Raw genomic sequence first — 20,894 nt, forward strand, 5'->3', positions numbered from 1 at the left:
CACATTGAGTAGAGAGATGGCAAAGGCTTCCTTTCCCAAAAAGGTAACAATTTTATTTTTCCTCTTTCAGAGCTATAAGGCAGAGCATATAGGAGGCCACAGTACTCTATGAAGTCATAAGGCAAGAAGATGTTTTGGAGCAGAAAACCATGTGCAGGGCCTGGAGATTGAGGATAACTTTCTGAGATTCAGTGTGTCAAAGAAAGGTTGTACATACATGTGTGTATGTGTATAGGTGGGCATACTTGTGACGGGGGTGTATGTGCATACACAAGGCTTATATGTACATGTGTACGCATATATAAGCATGTGTGTCTATGTGTGCAAGTGAGTGCCCTGTGTATCTGTGTCCTGATTCTGTGTCCCTGGTCCTCTGCGCCTTTCTTTTCTGCTGGGTTTATCTCTCTATCTCTCTCTTTCTCTCTCTCTGTTTCTATCTATCTATCTAAACTAGCTAGCTAACAATATATCAATCATCTATATATTTTTATTGAATAGCCATGTTTTATTGAAAACACTCTGTGGCAGGCACCCAGTGAAGTGTATCTGCATAACAATCCTCTGAGCTTGCTTTTATAACCCTGGTTACCTTGAAGAACCAAGACTTGGAAAGTCAAGCAATTTGCCCAAGGTCAGCCACCTTGTGAGTGGCCCAGCAGGAGCTGAAATTCAAGCCAGCACAGTTATATTTATAAAGTCTACTTTAAAGATTTCTGCCTTCTGGCCAATGTGTCTTCTCTGCAACACTCTCATGTTTTTCAAATTCCTTTTAAAGCATTACATCCAGAACCTCAGCCATGATCCTCATGGAGTTGTCTGTCCAGTTAGTGTCCATTCCTATAGTCAAGCCATCTTTCTTTCTCTAATGTAGTCCAAGGTAACATTATTAGCACCTGCTTTAGAGCAGTGGAATTCTCTTTCCCTGACCTTATACAAAAATTATTGCTTTTCAGACTTGGGCTCCAGAGCCCATGGAGATTTCCATGACTAGTTTACAAAGTATAAAGATCAGTCACAGGTCAAGTAAGGTGGCCAGAGGGTAGCACTGACCAGCTGTTCAGAGAAAGGGAAGAAATGAACAGGTTTATGTGACACTAGGCCTCCTGAGTGCTTTAGGGTCATTTTGGAGCTAGTAGCAGACCCAGCAGTTCTAGGAGAATCCTTTGAGTAGAGAGCCACCCAGACCAACTTCCCACCAACCTCTGCAAAACCACACATGGGAAGGAACCTGTTGCAAGTACTGGAGGGAATGGGAGGCTTCCAGAATTTAATGGGAATTTCATATGCAGGCCTCCATCTACTCAGTCTGGTTTGAATGCCAAACATATTTTCCCTGCCCACATGGTCTGTTTCAATAAGCTGCCCTGGAATGTGAAAATTCCCACTCTAAGAAAATATTATTTAGGAGGGCTGATCAAGCAAATGATGGCTATATTTAGCAGTGTCTCAGGATGAATTCGTTTTTTGAACTAGGCTTTGAAGGGATCTGTGACCTGAGAGGCTGAAATAGCCAGGTCTATGGCTGAGCTTCCAATATGGTAGCTGTTAGCCATGTGTGGCTGTTGAGCACTTAAAATATAACTAGATTGAACTGAATTTTGAAAATGTATTATGAAAAATGAGTACAGAATATCTCATTAATAACTGCTTTTTTCATTAATAACTGCTGTACATTGAGTGCATGTTGAAATTTTTTGGATACATTGGTTTAAATACAACATATTAAAATTAATTTAACCTGTTTCTTATTACTTTTTAAAGTGCGACTAACAGGGGCACCAGGTGGCTCACTCAGTTAAACGTCTTCCATTGGCTCAGGTCATGATCCTGGGTCCTGGGATCAAGCCCCTCATCCAACTCACTCCTCAGGGGGCAGTATGCTCTCCCCTCTCCCTTTATCCAGCCCTCCCCCTTTCCTATCCCCCAGTCATGTGTGCATTCTCTCTCTCTCTCTCAAATAAATAAATAAAATCTTTTTAAAAAATCAAAATGTGACTACTAGAATTTAAAATCACATATGTGGTTTGCATTTGTAGCTTCTTTGTATTTCCATTGGATAATGCTGCTCTAGAAGTACAGTCCAGTGAGGGTCTTTGAACTGCCAGGGAGGGAGGCTTGGGAAATGTGGGATTTCTGTGTGTAGCATTGATAGTGGGTACCAAAAGTATACCCTACGTACATTCCAGGCTCTCTTGGGCAGAACTTGACTGCGTTAGCTTATGAAAAATAAGTCTCTTTTGGTGAAGCAAATATGTGTCATACATGTGCATGACTTCACACTTTCTTCTCCTAATAATCAAATCAGCCATTTGGCTTTTACATCTAAAATATCTTTCTAGAGGATCCATATTCTGTACCTTTCAAGTGTCTCTAACCCAGTCTGCTTTAATAGGCTGGTGTCCTCCTCCTATGTACCCATTCCATATTTACACAGATATCTTTTTTTTTAAAGCTCATTTTCTCACTTGTTTCTAAACATCAAGAACATTAAGCACCCTTCAAGTCTCGGGAAACATTCCTTGAATGCATAGATCCTTGTTAATCTTCCTTCATTGACCTTCTTGAGTACTTAGTTCCTAAACTATAGCTTTGATTACACACTGCCTGTCATTCTCCTCTTATGTCACACATGGAAGTCCTGTCTTGTGGGTCATACTTTATCCCCTACTGGACCAACCAGAGTAGATGTGTCAATAAATACTTGATTGCTGGCATCATTGCTTTGCTCTGCCTTGTTATGCCCTCCCATTACATTTGTTCCCTTTGTAGAGAAGGGTGGTGATGGCAGCTTGATTCCAGGTTCCATGATTTCTGCATTTAAGGGCTCATTTTTAAGCTCAATATTATTTACTCAAAATGTGTCCATTTGTTACAAGAAGAAGGACTTGGTGGTTTTTTTACTTACTGTGACTTGTGAGCACATAGCTGGGCTAGTTGCCATAAATCTATCCTCTGTGGGCCTGACATGGTGCCTATGTTTCCTCCAGCAGAGATGTGTTTTCCTTTATAACTTGGTCTTCTTTGAATATGTACAAGCCTTAAGAGAAAGAGAATTTATTAATCCCCTCACCCAAGAAAAGAGTGAGGCTCAGGGGAGATGCTAAGTGGGGTGTTTATGAGAGCTCTGAGAGAGAAAAAAAAAACATTAAGGAAGTGTGGGAAGGGGGTCTTCTTCCCAAAATTCCTCAGGGTAAGCCCTTTCCTGGTTCTAGAAAGAGTTCATATCCTCATTCTTCCTTTTATCCCTGTATAGCCAAGGCTGAAGGAATAAACCTCGAGTCAGTAAATCAACAGAGCTGAGAGATCAGTCAGTCAGTCAATCTTAAGAGCATTCTTGGATTTGTGGATGCCTTGAGAAGGATGCTTAGAGAAACCGAGGATACGGTAGTTATTAAAAGAGATTAAAGGGTATTAGCGAGTGCCTCAGTAAGTTATAATTAAAAAAAGGGAACAGAAAGGAAACAGGAGACTAATTTTTCCAGTCGCTGAAATTTCAAGGAGGAGTGAGCTGGCCTGTGAACCATTACCGCTTTATATTAATTCTCCTGTATGGTTAAATCTAACCCAAAGACACGTCTTTCTCAGTTGGAAATGTCCTAGTCAATTTCACTGTGTAATACCAAGAAGAGGCAGCCGGAAGGCCAAGCAGCTACGTTAAACTCAGACCGTATTCTTCTCTGAAGGATCTTAAATCCTGTTCTGAAAATAAATGAATTATTTCTAGGTCACACTCTTGACACAAGAGCGGGTATTATCATGATGTGCATCTGGGGAAGCTGAGTCCAGTAGAAGTAAAAGAGCAGATCCTCCTCGGGCACCCAACAGTCATGTGTATCACTAAGCAGCCCCATTGTGACATGCATGACAATGATTTAGTCCCTTTGCTTGGTTGTTAGTGTGGCAGAAAGAAGGTGGGAGGCCACATACCTGATGAAGTGTAACAGGAACTCTCTAGTTCTTCACTCTCAAAACTCACCAATTTCAAAAACCTTAGACTCCCCATTAAAACTTCTGTTTGATAACTTCAGACATCTCTGTTAACATGCAGATTATCTGAGTAACAACATATTTAATTGATGCCATTCATCTACCCTTAAGTAAGGATTTGAGGTCTGAGAACTGTTTTTGAAGAAAGGCTAGGCTAGATTATTAAATTAGTGGGTAATTGATGCAATAGAGGAATAGATCCCCAATATTTCACCCTCACATTTCTGTGGAAGCTTAGCTTTGATTTTTATTATGAGCAATTTTATTATTTTAAAAGATAGGGCAACAATGGATCTAAAGCCTTTGGTGTTACGCAGGAGAAAATATTTTAAAAACTAGCCACACATCAAGACTTAAATGAAACAGATGTCTGGTTTTATGGGGACTTCTGGATTTCTGATGGATTTTTTCATCTTTAATCCCTAAATTCAGGGTTGAATGAATGAATTTAGCAGAGTCTCACAACGCTTTCCTAGTCCAGAGCAAATTAGAAGAACACAGGCAAAAAATGACAGAATCTGAAAATGGCAGGCAACAGTCTGAGAAAAAGAGAAAAAAGAAAATAAAAAAATCATCATAAGATTTTCAAAAGGACAGCAGTCTGAGATCAACTGCCATAGGAGCTAACAATACTTTATATGTTAAGACCTCCTCAGATATCACTTTGCACCATTGCAACAACCACTGATTTTCACTAGGGGTGGCCACACAACATAAGAAAACACTGGAATTAGATTCAGTTTCTATCCAAGGTCTAGCTTACAATTCATCTCTTCAAAGAGGTCTTCTTACCCCACATTACATAGCTGTCTTCTTTGTCTGATTTTCTCAGCACTTGTGGCAACTCTGCTTAGTGATCAGTGATTATTGCCTATCAATCCATGGCTTTTGTTATGCCTTATTCTGTACAGCCTTGTGACAGGCGTTGCCTCCCCAGTCAAAGACTTGCTTCTTTACGTCAGAGACCTCATCTTTTCTTTCTTCTTTCTGTTTCCTGATTCCACATGAAACACTTATTTACTTCTGGTACATTCTTGATGTGCAGAATGTGATTCTACACAGTGAATCTAAGCTGTCTCTTCTGTACCTGTGCTTTTTTGATTAGCTGATGTCCATCTATCTTCTAGTCTCTGAAATAAAAATCTCCAAAAGCCTGCTATAGGAATGTATCAGATACTTTTTTAAAACTTAAATTCAATTAGCCAGCATATAGGACATCATTAGTTTCAGATGTAGTTTTCAATAACTCATCAATTGCATTTAACACCCAGTGCTCATGCTATCACGTGCCCTCTTTAATGCCCATCACCCAGTTACCCCATCTGACCACCCATATCCCCTTCAGCAACCCTTAGTTTGTTTCTCAGAGTTAAGAGTGTCTCATGGTTTGTTTCCCTCTCTGATTTTTTTCCATTCAGTGCCTGAGATACTTTTAAGAATTCTTTCTCTGCTTCTCACTGTCTAAGCCCATGGTATGCCAAGTGACCTTATTGCCTAAACTATCCCCAAGCACAGAGACATCTTCCAAGGCTTGAAGTCCCTATGGACAGTAAATATGTTGAGCATTGCATTGATGAATTGTTTCAGTCCTAAAAATTAGACAGCACTAATGCAAATTTCTCTCCTGTATTCTGCTTTCCACTGTTCCTCATCTATCCTACCACATCTTTGGCCAGAGTAATTTCTCCACAGTTTCTTCTGCCCACTTGCTTCCCTCTTTCACTCCCTGTTAGGTCACAGTGAGAGCTCCTGCCTCATCTCCCTCCATCCCCAGGAGTCACTGTCCTTTGCTAGCAAACCCTTTACTCCCTTGCTTTCTGTGCTGGTTAGGTCACTTCATCAAACTAAAGCTCATTAAAGGAAAAGGCAGAAAGGCGATTCAGTATCCTGACCCCAGATATTGTAGCCAAAAAAGGCCTTTGCCTTTTATATTTCAACCTGAATAGGTGTATGACTCAGTAGTGGAAGGATTTGTAGCTGACACTCAATAGAAGCTGCTCTCGAATTTTGACAAATCCCATCTTGAGCCAAGAAGAGAAACAGATATTGATCCTAAGTGTACCTAATTCATCTCTGCACTTGTAATCCCAAAAGAAAATGCCTTCTATGACCAGAGGGCAGTCAATATTTTTTCCATCTTGTAAAATAAATAGCAGTTATTTTGGTGTGTCTTCATGTGTCCAGGGCACCAGAAGTAAACAAAGAGTTGATTTTTCCTCTTTCTATAGTTGAGTTATAATAACTACTGAGTCTCTTGTTTGGGCTAATTAAAACCACATCAAATAATTTGGATTGATGAGTGACTAGAGGCAACTGTACCATACTCTGGCCACATTAACAAGGAAGCTTCATTCCCCAAGCTGGGGAGTGGCATATCTGGAGAGATTCAGCTGGAGACATACAATAAATTGCAAGAATTCATTTCAGGGGATTCTCTCTGACTCTAGCAGTATTACAGTTTTAGCCACACAGGGGAGGGGTTCGTATCAGTCAGGGGTCTACTTAGAAACATGGTTTTATTTATTGTCCTTCCTCTCCTTTACCTGTGAGAGTAGAGTTAGTTATGGGAGAACTTCTAGAAGGTCAGCAGGTCAGGCCAGATAGAGAACTGTTCTGTTTCCACAATCATTCTGTATATTCCCAATCCAGATGGAGGGTCATAAGTTGTTGGAAATTCTGAAGAACTGATTTGTGTCTATATTGATCCAAGCCCCACATCATTTCCCAACCACCCCAGGTCAATTCCAGCCAAGGAGCACAGCATCTCCTTGAAATGATGTACATCAAACACTGTACCTACATGTGGGCAAACCATCTGCTCAATTTCAATTTTTTCTACACATTAATAATTGTTTTGATTATCACACTTGACTAGTTTCACTCAGAAAAACCAAACTTCCAGCTTCTTGAAAATTAATAACAATATCAGAAATCAAATTTGGATCATTCAAGGCTTTGAAGAGATATTCGTTTCAAATTATAAATCCTTTGATTTTGGCAATCTAAGGGAACCATCTGGATTTTCTCCAAATTTTCTCTCAGTGCTCTGTCAGAATTCTTACTTGGATGGAATATGACTCTTACTCAGAGAAGCAATTCTGATTTTAGCATAACTTTCCAAATGATTGGATGGGTGCTGGACAAACAAGTCCTCATCACACAACAATCAGATGTTTGGGAATTGTGTATATATGTTTCATTTTCTAGCCAAAATAGCCTACTCCTTCTTCCCATCATGGACCACAGACTCTCCCACCTAGACTGCTGTTTGCTCCTGGAGTGGCCTCTGCCATCAGTTCATATTACATTAATGTCCTGGCTGATTTGCTCACGCCTCTTGAGTATAGGCCTACAACTTCTATACCTCAGCTTTGAGATGTTTTCATTGAAGGCACAGAAAGTTCAGGTCCTGGGCTCTTCCTGTCCACTGATATGGAGATGAGCAGAAAATATGTTGGGCAAAACTAATAAGCAAGATAGTTTCTGAAATTATTTCTACTTAACATGTGATTCAATAACTAAATGTCAACAACTTTAATGGAAATGTAAAAGCCATAAAACCAATTAATATGAATGGGCAAGTGACATATTTAAATGAAAGAATAAAATTTGATGAGGAATTAGAAGCCCTGAAAACTACCTTTAGCCTTGGCCCAAAGTAACTGTGTCCTTAGTTAAGTCATATAATATTTCTGCATCTCAACAGTCCTCATTGTCAAATGAGTGGGTTAGGATTAGGTGGCCTCTAAGCCCCCCTGCCACTTTAATATTCTATGACTTTGTATCTCAAAGGCATGTAAATAAGCCATTTGGGAAGATTTACATTGTTTTCTTTACAACTGTAATGCAGAAATAGAGATATTGAGCTTATCTCAGCATGGTTAAAACTCAAGAAATATCAAGCTTAAGTTGTGAATCTCCTTAGTGGATCAAGGCATTTACCAAGGTTCTTCAACACTTTCATCTTCTAGGGTCCTAGGGATGAAAAAACAGTGGTGCACACTGACAAAACCAGTACAATGAAATGGTCTATGGCATTGCATTTCATATAATAGCTGATGCACTGACACACATGTATACTGGGTGTACATATTCATGATCATGGGTTCTATTGTTGAAAACCAAAAAATAAAGAACCTCAGAAATGACAACATGTGGTCCCTCCTTTCACATACGAGACTATAAAGATTCAGAGAAGAGGAGTGGACTAAAGCTGCTTAAGTAATTTAAAAGTATGTTCCTACTTTAGCGTAACAATTGGCAATGCCTGTATAAATATACGTATATTATGCCTTAAAGGAAAATATTTTCTTTCATTCTGATGTTATTAATTGTTATAATAAGTAGGCCTGATTTACAGTTTAAAAAATTGAGATCTGAATGGCTTAGCTGATACTTGTCTAATTCTTTTTTTCTTTGTTTCCTTCCACAATTACACAGAATGTACACATCATAGCCATGTAAGCATTTATATCATGGAGGCAATATGTACACATCTTCATTAGTTACTTGTGTACCTATAACATACCCTTATGGGTTAAAAATGCATTCTTACAAACAAGGCAGAATTATGAAAGGTCATCTGTAGACTTCAAATCTCCTCCTTAATTCCTCTAGGAGTCTGCTATAGCTAGTATGTTCTCTGGCTTGTAATTTAGCCACAGTCGCACAGTAAACCTGGGCTAAATCTAGATTTCTGTCCTGACTGTATACTTTCAGAGTTGGATTTGGAGCAGGGGGCTCTTAGTTCTCAGTCTGTGTTCTATCTCTCTCATATCACATCTCTTCTCTTTTATCAAGCTGGCATTTATCCAACTTTCATTGCTTTTTCAACATCTTACCCAGGGTTTGCTTGAGTACTTCCAATAAAGAGAGTCCACCACTGCCTGAAATAGCTAATTCCACCAGAAGAATATTGTTCCTGATTTGGACCTTAAATTAGATTCCCTGTGACTCCCACTCATGTGTCCTAGTTTGTCCTCTGCTCCTTTATGTAGTGCCACCCACACCGTGACACCCCTTATATATTTGAAGGCAACCACAGTGTTCCTGTCATGCCACTCTCCAGTCTTCCATTACTGGGCTCAGCTTTCCTATTCTATTCTCCCTTTCATTCTTCACACCATGTTTCCCCTCCTTTGGGTATTTCTCATTGTCCTCTGGGAAAGATTGTGCCCCAAATAGAACACTATTCCCTAGGTGTTCTCTGATCAGTGTAGAGTGTAAAGAGCTGTTATTCACTATAAACAGGATACCATGTTTCCATCAAGCATAGGGACTCATCAGTTTTCACTTATTGCTTTGTTAAGGGGTGATGAATTTGTTCAATCCTTTCCTTGGTTTCCTAGCAGAAGGCAGGCAGAGGAGCAATGGGCTTGATTTCAAGAATCTCTTTCCTGCTAGAACACTGAAGAGCTTGTCAATATCTTTTCTAGGTGCATTTTGTCAAACCAATATTCCAATAGACAGCCATTAGCACCTCACCCTATGCTTCAGAATCACATTTGGGGGAATTTACTTTGAGTGATCATAGCTTGCAGGGATCATTTGGTTCTATGAATCCAATCTTATGTTTCAAAAGCCATTTCCTATCAGTGATGATGATACCCCTCGCTTACACGGACTTGCAATGAGCAAGACAGAAATACACCCTTTAATTTTTTTTGTGACTTGTCTAAAGGAAAGAACAATCTCTCTCCCCACCTCTCGCCACCCCAGTAAGAACCAGTCACTGAAGATAAAAGATATGCTACCTCCTACAAAATCTGATGAAAGCAAATTGACCCTATTGACATATTGAGATGAAATCACACAGTGCATTTCCCAGGCCCCAGCAATATGGATGTTTTTCTTTCTAGGAATGTATCTCATTGGGGAAGTTTATTGTCCTATAGAGTGTAATGTGGTGATCAGTCAGATAAACCCATCAAAGGCAAGAGTAACTCTGATTCTTATAATAAGCTGTGGACATATTTTCATCAGGGCACCAAAGAAAGATTAAATATCTAAGCAGAGGGGATTTGAGGATATTATTCTCTTCAATGGGAAGAACAGCAATATAGGGGGAAAAATATGGTTTAATAGGCTAAAGGGAAAAAATCCAATTGGTGACAAGAACAATAGATTTTTCGGGAAAATATGTGATAAGAAAGAAACATTGCATTGTTTGGGACACCTGTAGTTAATTATTGCAGCTAAGACATTAAAATCAGTTTCTTTGCTTATATATCTTCATAGACTGTTTGGCAGTATTAAATGACAAAAGCTTAATAATCAAAAGTACTGAGTTAGCAAATGTTTTCTAATTTTAATAACTTCTTGTTGTAATTACCAAGTCTTAGAGTGAAATGATTTAATTAGAAAGTAATCAAGAAGTGTCTACTGTTAATTGAAGGAATTATAAAAGATCTACATTTTTAATATATTTCTGGGGTAATAAAATTAGAATTTACCATAATTATTTTTAAACCACCCCAATGAGGAATGTCTGACGTGGGAACAAAATATTCAATACTTCCAGGAGTGGTACCCATCACTAAGAGCATGGTTGGATTACCAAGTCTCATCCCTCTTATCTGGGAAATAATAATAATAAATAATAATAATAATTATAATGTCAGTTAATATTTATAGAGAACTTATCATTTGTCAGAAAAAAAAGAGGTGCAGAGCAACAACCATACTGTTTTATTCACCGATGTACCTTCTGGACACATAATAAGCTCCTGAGATAATGTTAAATGAACCTGGAGCAGAATCAGAAACAAAGAAGTATGATGAGGTCCGTAAGCTCAGTTTTAACAGAGTTGGTGTGGCTATTCACTCTTATCATTAGAACTCTCCTGTTAAAAATGTTTTTTTGGGGGATGAATAGAGTTCTTCATATTTTCCCTCAATTTCAGAGTATAATACACATTTCTACATATATCTAGTTCAACTAAAGTGGGGAAGACCTTGCCACAGACACTAGAGAATAAATTTTTGCTGTTTATCTGCTACTCATGGTTTATCCTCATAATGTATAAGAATTCAAGTATTAGATATTAATGGGTATTTATAGAACAGAAATAGGGGTCCCTGGGTGGCTCAGCAGTTGACCGTCTGCCTTCAGCCCAGAGCATGGTCCTGGAGTCCTGGGATTGAGTTCCACTTCAGGCTCCCCACAGGGAGTCTGCTTCTCCCTCTGCCTGTGTCTCTGCCTCTCTCTCTCTCTCTCTTTCTGTGTGTGTCTCATGAATAAAAAAAAAAAAAAAAAAAAAGAACGGAAATAAATGGCAAAAAAAAGAATGAAGAAAAATAAAGAAAAATTAGTGATCATTCTATATAAGTAGGAGTGATCGCACTGCATATTATTACAAAGGTAGAATCATTCGGCTTCATACAATTGATGTGGAGTTGAGAAGGTGAGCTATGCCTTTAAATAGCTAACTGTACAGAAGCAGTCATTTTCATGGACACTGGAAAATTCACATCTTCACTAAACCCACCCATCTCTGGCTGTCCCTCTCAGGCCCATCACTATGATATGCCTGCCTTGCCTTTTTAGCCACAGTGAATTACTGGGGACTTAATAGTTATTTGGAGTTTAATGACTTTTCTCTGCATCTTGGACCATCAACTCCTCCTGGACTCTCATTAATCCCAGGGGCAATGGCTTAGACTGTGATCATTATTGCTTTAACAAATACTTCCAGGATATGACGAGAGTGACTTTCCATTTATCTTCCATGGAAATTCATTCTGCAGGAGTGACACTGTCAGCTTGAAAGACACAAGCTATTGTCTCAAAATTCTTTAAAGAAAATGGTATTACTGCTCTCTGTACGTATTCTTATTGAAAGACAAAGGCTAATTAAATGTTATATTTCCTGGCTCCTTGGAGACAGAGAAATTCTGGCCAAATTTCTTGAAGAAAGTTTTACCAATACTGTGAGGATATTTATTTAGCCCTTACGCAGGTAAAAGCTAATGAGGGGGTAAAGTGTGAATAATCAATATCTAGAAGATTCAGTATTTCAAAGAATATAAACTGCAGAATTTAACTGACTAAACCAGAGAACAAATGAATTAAATAACCAATGTCTATCCATTTAAAAATTCTTGTGTTTGTCATTGATTTTTAATTTTAGATTTGTAGTCAATCTACAAAAGCTGTTAATTCAGCCACTAAAAAAAAAAAAAAAAAAACCAAAATGAAAAGCTAAGCTCACAGTTCATGAGTGGCACCAGGTAGCAGAGCTTACATCAGTCATACACACACAAATCGATTCATCGAAGATCCATATCTTACAATAAGAAACCTTCTCCCAAAAAAAAAAAAAAAAAAGAAACCTTCTAATCTAGGCATTATTATTAAAGAATATATTAAAGCTGATTAGCATAAATAACATCCAATGGAGAGTATATTCAAATATGCTCTTTGAAAGTGTGATTTAAAGGAAGAGTCCGTCTAAGTGTATAATTACATACTTTTATCAACTCCTACTATTCATTTCTCAGAAAGAAAATTCCAGCTCCCTCATTTAATTTCAAAATCCCAACTCCCGATCCCCAGGCCACTGTTACTTTATTTGGAACCAAAATATTTTTACACTCCGTCAGAGTCATTTGTCGTAAAGTTTACCTCCAGGTATATATTCTCTCATTTAGCTGTGTGGCCAAATAACTAGATGTAAGGAAGGGTTTTCTCTGTTTTCCTGCTTATGCTTTTCCTACAGGCATATTTTTCTTAATCTTGTAGATGCAGGAAGGAGAACATTTTATAGAACATGTCTGTGTCCAGTCTTCTACTACTCTGCCTTCACATCATCTAATGTATAATACAGGGCAAACCATGTAACTTCTATGGTTGTCCCAGTCTACGAGGAGAGGACATTTAGAGGAGGCTATTTTAGAGGATTGCTAAGGTCACTCCTGCTTTAAAAGGATATAATTCAAGAAGAGAAACTATGTCTTTACTTTGCCCCTGTCCTTTTTAGAAGACATTTTTTTTCTAAATCTAGTCTCTAATATGTTAAGTGGATGCTACCATGATTCCCTCTTGTTGTGGCATAACGCCTTGACCTCAAACACTCATCCATCCAGTTAGTCCTTAATATTAAATTCTCAGAAAACCCCTTCTGAAATATTTTGCACTATTAAAACTAGATTAAATGTTTCAGGAGAAGAGTATGTTTTTATAAGAAGTTCAGAGAAGCTTGTAAAACTTGGACTATAAGTCGACTTCATTGTGGTCCTCATCTCCAAGTATTCTCTCTTTATAACTTACCCATGAATTCCATGTTTGGACAATGTTAGTTAACAAAAGTATTGTATACATTAATTATTTGTTTTCCTTATTAATGTATCATAAACCTACCTGTTTACCATCAGAACTTGAATCAGAATGAACTAATTAAATTTACATTTAGTGTTTTTATAATTCCAACCCAAAGGAAAAAAACATTAGCTCAAACAATATCATCAGTGTCTGTTTTTCATTTAGGTTTTTAAGATAGTGAAAATAGCTTCTCAGTTTCATTTATGTTTAAACATCCTGAGGACCTTTGTACCCAAGCTGGGCCCTATCATTTATCAAGTCAGGAAACCAAGGTAGATGACTCACTCAAGGCAACAAAGTAATGTGGTAGTATCACATCTTCCCATGTTCTTTATCTTTGGTCCTAGAAAATTGGGGCATTATAAACTTTTCATGATCCTAACTACTACCAAGATCTATGTATGTCACCTCTTCTCCAAAACCATGACCACAGCATTAACTCAGTGCAGTGTCTTCATTTTTTTCCTGGATCATTGGCTTTCCTGAAAATCAATAATTTCCTCCAATAACATGTCTGACCTCCCCTCAAGAATTAGGCAAGCTGCCACTGTGCTCCAATAGCACACTCTTCCATAATAGCGATGTTTGCCACACATTAGTATAATTACTTATTTATCTTATTTATGGGTTTGTTTTTTCTAGTATACCTCAAACCTCATTAAATCATGGAACACAGAATTTTCCATTTTGACCCCATTTGGTACTTGTAATCTGCAATGAATAATTGTACATAGGCTGTGTATCATAAAGAATTAAGATATGTTGGACTATTTAAACATTTGGGAATTGAAGAAACATAGATTTTCTCACCATTTGTCCAGACATGATAATGGGAATATTCTTTGTGTCTTGGTGGAGGATAGGTAAAGAAACCAACAAGAAGCCCCATTTTAAGTATTTGGATATCAATTGGTGGGAGCCACTTATCAAAGAGGAAAGGTTGCCTAAATGGTAGAGCCATCTTGGATTATTGATGAAAAATTAGGGATTTGTGAGGAGGAGTAAGTTGTTAGCTTAAGGAAATCATTTCAAGTATTGTAACTTCCACAAACATTCTGTAAGACATATTTCGGGATGGGCTCTTGGATTGGAAGGACTTTCTGGAACTAACCTACATAGCCGTGGAGATGATGATGTTTCTTGGATTTCTCCCTACATCTGTATTTTAGCATATTGGATGTGAGACAACCCAAAGAATTTTTTTCAGAAACCCTCTAGTTGCTCCCTTTTCAGTTAATGCCCCTTTTCATTCCCTCTACATCAAACATGTTTCTGAATCCTCAGCCCAAAATATAACAGCATATGCTTCCTTGTCTCCTAGAGATTTTTCTGATCTTCCAAGGTCCCACTTGCCTGGTATAATTAGGTAAACTCTTTGTCAAACATCTTTAAGTGTACGAAGGAAGCTGTTGTGCAAAAAACATAATTTTGAAACTTTTCTCAATGAAATTGCTGAGATTATCCCCCCTTTGTGTAAGTCCAAAGTAATGTGACTGATGTTTTAAAAGCAAAACATGTTCAGCTGTCACCAAAGTGATGCAATGTAATCTTCCTGCTTTCAGAGAAATGTAGACTAGAAGGCTCATTTGAGACACACACTATGGCCATAATGGAGAGCATTTCTCTGCATCTGAATTTCCCAAGAAGAAAACATTTTGAACAAATTTGAAATAATCCCACAACTGTTTGTGAAGAGGGTGGGCTTAAGCAGCAACATTTCGATAATCTGAATGAATCTTAAAATGATCACATGCAGGTATATTCATTTACATATTTTAACTGAAAAAAATATGAAGGGGACAGAAAGAATGAACATAGTCATGTTTATCAAATCCTAGGCACCATTAAGAACTGAAAGCGGTTGTGCTGAGTCAGTTGCAAAGACATTGAGTCTAGCTCTGTGTCTGTCTGGAATGGATTAGTCAGCTCAGTCTCAGCCTACTGCAGAAACAGCAACAGTGGCCAAACTAAGGGGGTCATTTGGTGTATGGAGATGGTGACCAATGTCATGAGCATCCGAGTGACCAGATTACCTAGCATAATTAATTTACTAAGTATGAGTGGGTACTTAGAAGCTGCCTCAGTAATGGCTGCCCAGAGAAAAGACAAAGAGTCAGTAAAGATAAAATTAGAATTATCAAGTGTAGCATGTTTTTTCCATTATCCTGCCCCATTCTCTTGCTCCTTCTGACCCTCCCTGTCAGCACCCTCAGTTAACCTAAATCCATGTACATGACCATTTCATATTGCAAAATTCACATGTCTAGAGGAACTTGAGTGGATGACTTTTTAAAAATAAATATTTATTTATTTGAGAGAGAGTGAGAGAGCACAAGTGGGGTGAGGAGCAGAAGGAGAAAACTCCTCACTGAGTGGCTCAACCTGGGGACTCCAGGATCATGACCTGAGCTGAAGGTAGACACTTAACTGACTAAGCTACCTGGGTGCCCTGAGTGAGGATTATTAAACTGAAATTTCATACTGCTCTCTGTGGGTTCTTCATCTACCTCACTGGCCTCTGTTACAGAGTCAGTCTCCCACCTTCCTTCCACCCTTCTTACTTGTCAATGTGGCAAATCTCTCCCACCCCCACTGCCAGGTTCAGTTCTCAGATGTTTCTCTTTGCCTCTATTCATACTTGATACGTGGATTTAATTAATATCTAGATACTGATATGCAACTCCTGTTACAGCCTTTTCTCCCAGATTCCAGATTCCTATATTCAACTACCTACTTGCTATCTTCACTTTGAAGGTATCTATTAAATACCTTCTGTATGAAGACAGCCTTTTGGTTTTTATCCACAAACCTGCATCTACTGAGATTTTCTCTAACACAATAGATGGCAACTCTGTCTCCTCTAACCAACTACTTCAGAGTTCCTCCTCCTGCTCCTTCCCTGCCTCCTATGTCTCATTTTTTCTCCTCCTTCTTCTAAGGTCATTTGTGAGTTCCCCATCTGGAATCCACTGCTTCAGACACTTTTGTGGATCACTTCTCAATTCCTCCAGGAATTTGATCAAATGTCATGGCTTCATAAAAGGCTTCCTTCATGGGGTGTCTGGGTAGCTCAATTGGTTACACTTTTAATTTCGGCTCAGTCCATAATCTCAGGGTCATGAGATTGAGCCTCATTTTGGGTTCCATGCTGAGTGTAGAGCCTGCTTAGGATTCTCTCTCTCCCTCTGTCCCCTCACTCCACTACGTGCTAGTGTGCACATGCTCTCTCTCTCTTAAAAAAAAAAGAGCCTTCCTTCATGCCTCTTTATAAATGGCCTATTCCCCACATCACTCTATATGCCTCATTCTGCCTTTTCTTTTCACAGCTCTTATCACATGTGGTGACATATTACCTATTTATTATTTGTCCTCACTAGAAAAGGGGCTTTATGAAAACGGCTTTGTCTCTTCTGTGTCCTGCTATATTCCAAATCCTGGAATAGGAGTTGAAACATAGTAAATACCAAAAAAATTATTTGCTGAATTAATAAATTATGCTTTGGTTTTATAATCTGTCATAATTCTGTAGTTCTAGGTTTACAGCAATTTTCCCTCAGCATCCTCTAATATATTATTCCATTATCTTCTGGCACCTATGGTTGCTAAAGGGAATTTTGCTTGTTATCATACTAATTGTCATTTCTTTTCATTAAGAGTAATCTGCCCATTTTTCAAAGCTTTTAAAATTGTCATTTAATTCTTAGTTTTCTAAAATTTTACTTTTATGTGACTTGGAATGGACTTTTAGAGTTTAAATATATAATCTATAATATGCAGTATATTTATAATCTTTAGTATATATTTTAAATAAATAAATACACACACATACAACATTTTGTAGTCTTTCTTTTAAAAGTTTCTTTTAATTTTGAGAATAACGGTTTTCTTAAATTTTGGATAATTCTCAGGTACTACATTAGGCATTATTTTTCCACCCTTCTCTCCATGTGTCCCCAGAAAATTTTCATCCTATTTTTCCAGGCTTTCAACAACTTTTTTAAAAAAAGATTTTGTTTATTTATTTGAGAGAGAGACAGATAGAGCATGGTGGGGGGGTGCAGAGGGAGAGGGTGCAGAGGATCGAACTGGGGCTCCATCTCAGGACCCTGAGACTGTGACCCAAGTCAAAGTCAGATGCTTGACTGAGCCACCCAGGTGCCCCTCAATGACATTTTTTCATATTAAAAAAAATCCTAATTTCTCTAAATTATCTTCAAATTCACTTACGTCCAGAGTAGAGTTTTAAGCCTCCTTTAAACTTCAAATATTAAATATTTATTTTCAAGATTTCTTTTTTTTTAAATTTTTTTACTTATTCATGATAGACATAGAGAGAGAGCGAGAGAGAGCGAGGCAGAGACACAGGCAGAGGGAGAAGCAGGCTCCATGCAGGGAGCCCGACGCAGGACTCAATCCCGGGACTCCAGGATTGTGCCCTGGGCCAAAGGCAGGTGCTAAACCTCTGAGCCACCCAGGGATCCCCTATTTTCAAGATTTCTGATAATTTTAAAATCTCTGTTTACTCTTGCTTCATTCTTATCTAAGTTTATTTCATAATTTCATAGTTCTTTAGTGGGTATCATGCCTTTGTGTGTCTTTTAGGTATCATTAACACTGAGTTAAAAGCCTTTGTAAGAATGTTTCATAAGACAAATTTTACCTGACTTGCATCCATGTTACAATTTCTGAAAACTACAAATGGCATGTTTTATTAAGACTTTAGGAGGAGTATGGGCTACTGGTGAGAATCCCTGAGCAGAATTTCTGAGGTTTCTTAAAGGCTGCTCGCAAACCTGACCCAGGTTAAGGGACTACCAGTACTTTATATATTGGTGCCTATATTGTTAAATGGGGAGATTTTTTTGGTCATAGCTGAGGTCTGAATCTTCGAACTTTTGTTATCTCATTTTGCATTTTTCTTTACTATGTTTTTAAAAATGTATGCTTTATCTACTACTCTGATTTCTAATGAATTAAATAGAATTTCTTTATATTCCCTTTCTTCCTAACTGAAATAGAGAGGTATCCATTATATTTCTATTCTTAATGACTGTGTCTAAAATGCGCATTTACCTAAAAATAGTTTAAAGTCAATCAAAAAGTACAAACTTTAGATTCTTTAAAATTCATGTCTCCTCCACTTTCCATTATCCTATATTTCCTGCCTTATTTTAAGATCCTAATTTATGTTTTTCATTATTTTCCATCAATACCTTTCTTAATAAACCAACATGCTGAATACATTAATTGTTTAATATTTTTCTTGCATGACACTCCTTCCTTCTGTCAAGCTGTGGGAGATGTATAATGTTCAAAATATTTGTTGCCTCTTTTGTCATAGAATTACATTTCCCTTCTTCCTGGATCTGAGACTTGGTTTGGCCAATAAACTGTGAGCAGACGTTACCTGTGTAGCTGCTGAACAGAAGTTAAGAGAGACTTTCCTATAAGGGCAGCTGGATCCCAAAGTGAGGAAAGTGGGGCAGAGCTCTAGCTACCCACAGCCAACCTGGGAGCTGTGAGCCACTGGGCATCAGTGCAACATGGCCTACACTCTCTCCAGCCTCTCTCTCTTGATAACACAAAAGTCTGTCTTTTTAAGAACTCTCTCACCAAAAATTCGCATATTAAATCTTGTAGTCTTTGTCAGAAAAACAAAACCCAAATATTTTGCTCTCACTTTTTTTCTCTTTAAAAGTTTCAAGTTTGCTCTCTCCAAATATAAAGCCAGTTATAATTCAACTCAACATAGGAACTTGTGTGCAAAGTTACAAGGAACTGTTGCATTTGATAAAAAGCTAGGTTAAAGGGGATTGTGTGGTTTATTCTGGGTGTGTTTTGTTTTGTTTCAAGGATGTGGCTCTTCCTCGGGCGCCTGAACTCTGCAAAGAAATGGTTATCTTGATAACCATTTGACAAAATATTTGTCCAAATAACTATTTGGACAAATTCTGAAAATTAAAAACAAATAAAACAAAACAAAACTCATGCAGTTGGTTGTAAATTCCTCCAGGAACTGTTTTACTGTCTGCTTTTCAGGAATTAAAATAATAATAATAATCTTTAAAAAAAAAAAGCCACAAGCTTAAAAATCAAACTGCAGAGGGAAGAAACAGTGACAGATTTTGTTTTGTTGTTTTTGGTGAGTATGCTTCTTTAGAAAATCTTTAACTTCTGGTACATTTTTTTTCACAGTGAATAAACATAACATTGATACACTACTATTAGCTAAAGTCCATAGTGTATTCAGATTTCTACAATTTTTACCTAATATCTGTTATCTGTTCCAAGATTCCATTCACATTAACACATTACCTTTAGTCATCATGTTACCTTCGGTTCTTCTTGACTGTGGCTTGACAGTTTTGAGGAGTACTGATCAAATACTTGATAGGCTACTCCACTACTAAAAATTTTCTGATGTTTTTCTCATGATAAAACTGGGGATATGGGTTGGGGGAAGAAAACCATAGAGGGAAAGTGCCATTTTTATTACATCATATTAAGGTTATATATTATCAATATGATTTATGACTATTGATGTTGACCTTCAGTGCCTGCCTGAAGTAGTGTTTGTCAGGTTTCTCCACTGTAAAGTTCATCTTTTCTTTTCCTCCTCTTTGGAAGGAAGCCACTATGTGTAGCCCATATGACAAGAGGGGTAGTTTATATGCTCCACTTCCTTGAAGATAAGGTATCTATATAAATTACTTGGAATTCTTCTGCATTAGAAATTTATCTCTTCTCCCCTAATATTGATTTTTAAAATAATTTATTTATATCCAAAAGGAACCATGAATATTTATCTTATACTTTGTGATATAATCCTACACTATTTATTTTGTTACTCGCATTTTCCCAGCTTTGGTCATTAGGAGCTCCTTTAATTGTCCCTGTGTTCCGTCAACATACTCCCACCCTTGTGGGAGTTTGTGATTTTTTCTCTGACTTTCAGTATTGCAAAATGTTCAGTGGTCTTTATATTTCATGTTCCAATCCTAGAATCAGCTATTTCTCCAAGAGGCTTATTCCTCTTATTAGAGAATAGTATTAAGGACCAAGATTTGGACAGTAGGTTTATTTGTTGATGCTAGAGTGTTGTTTCTTTTAGGCTGACAGCAAAGAATTATATGTGTGTATACTAACCTGTGTATATTCACACATTGACAACTATTTCTGTATGTAAACATCTCTATCTAAATTAAGTTAAACATGAGTTTGTACTGATATCTCCATTGCTATGTGGATCATTCTATTTCCCTTGCTGATCTATAAATTCCCACTCCAATAGTGAGAATTCTAAAATTTTTAAGATTCTTTTTCTCTGATAACTGACTTTTTTTCATCACATTGGAACTAGGTGTGCATATAATTTACTGTATTGAAAACTCAATGTGCTCTTTCAAATGGAAGACATCTTTTGTTAAGTTATGTATCTGTTTCAGACATTACATCTTTCTGTACTACTGCTCCCCATTCTCTAATATCTCCTCCTGAAATGCCTAGGGGATAAGATGAAACTTTTTAGTTTCTTTCTGTCTTTCATCTCTCTTACCTTCTCTTTTATAATTCCCATCTCCTTATAGCT

The 20,894-nt window shown here is 37.6% G+C and overlaps 2 long non-coding RNA genes across 12 annotated transcripts in view; one reads left to right on the top strand and one right to left on the bottom strand.

Moving 5' to 3' along the window:
* The window catches only part of LOC140635167 (uncharacterized), a 39,396-nt gene extending 35,590 nt beyond the window's left edge, over positions 1-3,806 (bottom strand). For all 5 annotated transcript variants that reach the window (XR_012032495.1, XR_012032498.1, XR_012032496.1 and 2 more), the window contains exons 1-2: positions 3,621-3,806; positions 2,906-3,037 (exon numbers count right to left, since the gene is read on the bottom strand). This is a non-coding gene — a long non-coding RNA (uncharacterized lncRNA). The remainder of the gene's footprint in view (positions 1-2,905; positions 3,038-3,620) is intronic.
* Positions 1-20,894, top strand: part of LOC140635166 (uncharacterized) — a 337,126-nt gene that overhangs the window by 278,758 nt on the left and 37,474 nt on the right. The window contains exon 4 of one of the 7 annotated variants that reach the window (XR_012032489.1): positions 71-206. The exons of the other annotated variants lie outside the window; for them this stretch is intronic. This is a non-coding gene — a long non-coding RNA (uncharacterized lncRNA). The remainder of the gene's footprint in view (positions 1-70; positions 207-20,894) is intronic. 7 annotated transcript variants of the gene reach the window in all.

Source organism: Canis lupus, chromosome 6 (assembly GCF_048164855.1).
Source record: "Canis lupus baileyi chromosome 6, mCanLup2.hap1, whole genome shotgun sequence".
NCBI lineage: Eukaryota > Metazoa > Chordata > Mammalia > Carnivora > Canidae > Canis > Canis lupus.